We start from the raw sequence: 5,574 nt of genomic DNA, 5'->3' as shown, positions 1-5,574 counted from the left end.
CTCTGATTTCTGGGTTTCTCTGATGCCATTAATCTTCTTTTCATTTTGTGCCTTTGTTGTTTATTAACTTTTTTCAGTTTTTTTAAAACTATATCAGAAAGATCACAGGCAGCAACATTTGTTATTGCAGCATTTGATTGACATGAAAAAGCATCATTTGATGGAAGGAAATTTAATTCACTGCATAGTTCTTCAGTGGGTATATTAGCAGGTTCATTCTGATGTTCATATGGTGTGAACTGAGTCATGTGGACTTCTTTTTGTTTCACCAGTGGCGTGCAAATGGACATTTGACAAAAGATGTTCTCAGTCAGATCAGTGGTTGTGTTTCTCCTTGGAGTAGAGGGGTTTGCTTCATCAACAGTTGTATCAGAGTGAGTAGGTGCCACAGCAGTGGCAGCTGTTGGTCTGCAGACTGTGTCTGTGATAGTATCACTCAGGTTGACTGTGCTCATACTGTAGAACTGCACAGGCTTCAGCTCATAGTTACAAGAAGGTGATATCTCCATCCCTTCATAAGAATCCTGGAGCCTCTTAATCATGTCACTGAGGAGTGTGAATTTCAGCATCACAGCCGTACCACGATCATGTGACCATAGTGGTAGAGGAAGACCACTGGCTGTTCTGGAGTGTGGATCAAAGAAACCATATTTGCCTGATGTGGATCTGAACACTGCGATACACAATCCACTCATAATTAGTAAGGCATACTGCACATCTGACAACAGGCAGCTCAGTCCTGCTTCTAAGCTGAGAAAGGTATCTACTGCTTCCTCTGAAGGTTCTCCAAATGTCCCATACCGGGAAGGCTGTGTCATGTCGACATGATACATAGATCTGCGAGCATCAACTTTGTCTGGCAGCTCATCGGTTGCCAAATGAATACTTTTGGGGAATCTTTTCTTGGCCTCTTTGTACATCACATCACCTTTATCCAAGACCAGATTAAGGTCAGCTGTAGTCATGTTTTCATTCTCATGAAGGAATGCAAGAAATGTGATTGAGTTACATGTGCACTGACTGTTTCTGGAGTCCCCATATTTAGGATGAGCCTGACTGTGAGATGCACAGACATGTGCTACAGAGGGCTGGTTTTCAAGGTTCACTCTTTCTGAATGAGATCGTCCTGCCACATCACTGTGATGGCCTCTTTTCACAATGTCAGCATAACCCACCTGTGGGGAACTTGACACCTCAGGTTGGTCTCTATGGTTTACCCGATGTTCATTAAATTCATGCTGCAATCCAGTCTTTACAGCATCAGCATAGGATACCTGTTGTACATGTGCAGGAACATGTTGACCTGTCTGTTTGACACCATCAGCATTGGTCTTTGCAGACACACTGTCTTCTGCAGAGCCCTTAGGAAAATCACACTCAGCTTGTTCACATGTTGGTACACTGTGAAACTCATGGAACTTCTTCCAGCGTTGTTTTGCAGCTTGTGACTTTTCTGCTTCCTTGGCATTTTACACACCTGTGTTTCTCTTAGTCTTTAGAAAATATATTCAAAAAATAAGAGTGGCACACAGCAGGAGATGTTGTCTTTGTCTTTATATTTCAGTTTTTATTTCTCAGAAACAGATGTCTTTGTTTGACAGTTTTTTTTGTCAGTCGAGAGAATAATATGCACTCTCTTTATGGGCTTGGCACAACTTAGCAGCAAGCCCAGAATGAAAAACAGGTAGAGAGAAAATTTAGAAGAGAGAATAGACAGAGCAGGAGAGACACGGCTGGGAAATCACAATCAGACCGTGAATTAGAGTTTTCTTTATTTGTTCAGTTTGTTCTCAGGTAGAGGCAATATGCACTCTTTATTGCTTTAATGGCTTGGCATTTTTCAGCAGCAAGCCAAGAGTGAAAAACAGGTAGAGAGAAAATTTAGCAGAGAGAACAGACAGAGCAGGAAAGACACGGCTGGGAAATCCCAATTAAACCGTGAATTAGAGTTCCTTTGAACTCTAAAATTAGAGAGACGCTGCTTTGAAATCAAACCGCAGAGTTTTCTTTGTTTGTTCAGTTTGTTCATAGGTTGAGGCAAAATATGCACTCTTTATTGCTTTATTGGCTTGCCATTATTCAGCAGCAAGCCAGGAGTGAAAAACAGGTAGAGAGAAAATTTAGCAGAGAGAACAGACAGAGCAGGAAAGACACGGCTGGGAAATCCCAATTAAACCGTGAATTAGAGTTCCTTCGAACTCTAAAATTAGAGACGCGGCTTTGAAATCAAACCGCAATAAGATTCTTGGTTTGGCAAAATTTCTCACAAACCACAGGGTGAAATACAGATGGAAAGAAGGCAGAGACAACAGGTGGAGCAGTACAGAGGATAGAGGGGTTGGGGGTTGGGATGTGAGAGAAGACTGGAGATCTGGTCCTTGTTCTTCTTCTGCACACTGTGAACAAAAAACAAGAAAAAAACAATAATAATTCATTAAAATGATATCACATGGTAATTGTATAAACTAATTGTGACTACTGAAAAAGGACAAAAGAAATATTCAAGCTATACTGCTGTCGGCTGCCATGTGCAAAAAGTTGCATAATTGGGCACTTTTTAAAAGAATAAATATTTAATTAAATTCAGCAATAATATTTTAAAATATAAATATGATTGAGTGAATCGTTAACTAATCACATGTAATGTGACTACAAAATGTCTGAAAAAAATATTTTAGCCCAATTGTTAAGCTGAACTTATGTGTATTTATTATAAAAATGTGTTTAAAAGGTCTAGCACGAAGTTTGAACCCATCACTTTACAGCTTATATAGTCAGTCAGATTATGTTTTTTTATTTTGGTCTACTTCTCTTACAGTGTGTGCACACCTACCAGGCAAAGCACAGATGCGAGTCAAGTTCCTGAAAGTGTAAGAAGAGAAATAATATGTTAGTTGTCTGTACAGTGTTATTAGACTAACAGAAATACAAAGGCCGCATGACATGATACACTGAACTTATAGTCAGCAGGGTAATTATAGAGTAATATAGCACCCCAGCTGATACAGCAGCCATTTTATAATTCAAACTAATTAACTGAAGTATTGATTTAAGTACTTATGTAAGGCTACTGTTAGACTGTTACTAGCGTTAGCATTGCTGCTAGCGCTAGCCTTCCTGCTAGCGTTAGCACTTCAGGTAGTGTTAGCACTGCTGCTAGCACTAGCAGTCTTACTGTTAAAACTGAGCCACAATGGCAATAATAAAAATCATTTGTTACTTTTGTCTCACTGACCGCCAATAAATATCACAGGAATATTCTTTTTGTCAGTTAACAACTGCTAAGGCTAGTGTTAGCATTATAGGTAGCATTAGCATTGATGCTAGCGTTAGCATTGAAGCTAGCGTTAGCATTGAAGATAGCGTTAGCACTGCTACTAACAGCAAAAGTCATAAAGCGCTCTTAGTGTTAAAACTGAGCCACAATGGCAATAATAAAGCTCATTTGTTACTTTTGTCTTACTGACCCCCAATAAATATCACAGGAATATCATAGGAATATTCTTTTTGTCAGTTAACAACTGCTAAGGCTAGTGTTAGCACTATAGCTAGCGTTAGCACTGAAGCTAGCGTTAGCACTGCTGCTAACAGCAAAAGTCATAAACCTATATAAATGATATAAAGTTATTATTTTTTTTTGCTTTCTTTATTCTTTGAACTGTGTTGAACTTTAAAAAGACTTGATATGTGAGTTTAAATGTCAAACATGTATTTTTACCATCATAAAAATTAAACAGTGCTGTACTGAGTGTATTGTACTTACCACAGCAGAGAGCAAAGCGGAATGACGACAGTTGGTGCAGTGAGTAGTTAAAGACCGATGAGGCGTTCAGGTGGTGCTTGGAAATTTGAGCATCAGTTTAAACAGCAATATTGAGCATATACATTTCTCTGTCATAGCGAGACAGAGAAAAAAAAACACACAAGACTCATCAGCATACAAATTGGTACTTTTTCTCTTTATGTCACTAATTCGCTTATACTCAGGAAAGAGGGCAACTGGCATTAAATTAGCAAATAAAAAGTATGTCATCTTGAACTGTTTTATGGGTTTTATTTTAAGACTACTTTGTGTGTATTAGTGGGGAGATAAATTATACAGACTAAAAACAGAGACATTAAATGAGATTAGATTATTTAAAATGTGGGAAAATCAACTACAGACAGGTAGAGCTTTAACTATCCAATCAGAAAAGATTATTTTAAAGTCATCAACGGACTCCAACCGCCCAGATCTGAAAAACCTCTGTGGAGAAGACAAGTCCACCAATACACAATCAACTTGAATTTAACAGGGCAATGAGAATGCTCTATTCAGTTGGCCTATACTAACTACTGACACACTGTTAATCTGTGGCAAAACCCTGTCAAAACCTGTCTTATTGTACCTATTGAAAAAGTTAATCTTACTACAACTGCTTAGATGTAACAGACATTTTTAGGTTTAACCTTGGCACAGTGAGAGACTGAGATCGTTAAGCAGGCAGGTGTGAGCCTGGTTGCTATAGTGACTGCACCCAATGGCTCAGTACACATGCACACAGACATGCACCTCACTTTTGCTGCTTAAAATGAACAGAAAAGTCAGGTCGAAACAAATCGCTCCCAAATGAAAAGTACAGCTCCTATTGACGAAATTCTTTCACCGTGAGCGGCAGCAATGTCCAGTCTACCTAATTCTCAGTTTTCATGCTTGTGGAGTTTATTATATGGACGTGGTGACAGTGTAAAGACAGCCTGTACTTCCGGTTTTCAAACGAACCTTCTGAGCCATTTTAACATTAGAGTCTATGGAGGAGTTGGAGGGAGGAGGCTGTGCTTTGGTGACATTTATGAAAGAACCATAACACCTAGTACAATAGTAAACACATTGGATGAAAGAGGACAGCGATGGCTACGTTTTGAGGGTAAAATCATACGTGTAGACCAAACACCGTGGACACAGCAGCAGTTTTAAAAAATATTTTAAGATTAATTTTTTTGCTCCTCTCACTCTAGCAGTTCAGCTGTCTCACTCTAGCCCCAACATTCCGTCCCATACACACCCATTATAAACTCTGAAACGGGTGAAAAAACATCATGAAACTTAAACTGGAACTGAAGAAAAAGTATAATAGATATTGAAAAGATAAATACAGGTTCAATAGTTGAATGTCTTGTCTTCGTTTTAAAGTTTGAATGGTGGCTCTATGTCAATGTATATGGAAGTAGATACAGTTTGAAAATGAGTAAGTTGAAGGAGAATTTGAAGGGTCTCCCCATTGAAATACATGGGAAATTTTTGTTGAAAAAAGTTGAATAAAATTAAAAATATAAATGTTAAAAATGAGAAAAATAGAAGCAGTCGTGTCCAAAAGAAGAGGAATCTAACGGTGTTTGAATGGTTTTTCTAAGTTGAACGGTTTTGAAGGAGATAGAGTACAAAAAACGTACGGAATATAGAAAATAGAATAATAAAGATTACAACAACAATACTGTGAATGCTTTTACAAGCATTCACACTAACTAGAAAGTGCATTTTCTGAAGAAACTGCAGTGTGAATGCTTGAATCTGAATATATGCACTGAAAAGAA

General features: G+C 38.2%; 1 long non-coding RNA gene across 1 annotated transcript; it reads right to left on the bottom strand.

Annotated features, from left to right (window-relative positions):
• Positions 1-2,355: 2,355 nt before the first annotated feature.
• On the bottom strand, positions 2,356-3,943 carry LOC120443336. Its single transcript, XR_005615362.1, has 3 exons — positions 3,764-3,943; positions 2,834-2,862; positions 2,356-2,396 (listed from the first exon to the last, which is right to left on the bottom strand). It is a non-coding gene; the product is annotated as an uncharacterized LOC120443336 (long non-coding RNA).
• Between the last annotated feature and the right edge of the window lie 1,631 nt (positions 3,944-5,574).

The sequence above is a fragment of the Oreochromis aureus genome, linkage group 13 (assembly GCF_013358895.1).
Source record: "Oreochromis aureus strain Israel breed Guangdong linkage group 13, ZZ_aureus, whole genome shotgun sequence".
NCBI lineage: Eukaryota > Metazoa > Chordata > Actinopteri > Cichliformes > Cichlidae > Oreochromis > Oreochromis aureus.
This window is presented reverse-complemented; position numbering and strand designations above follow the sequence as displayed.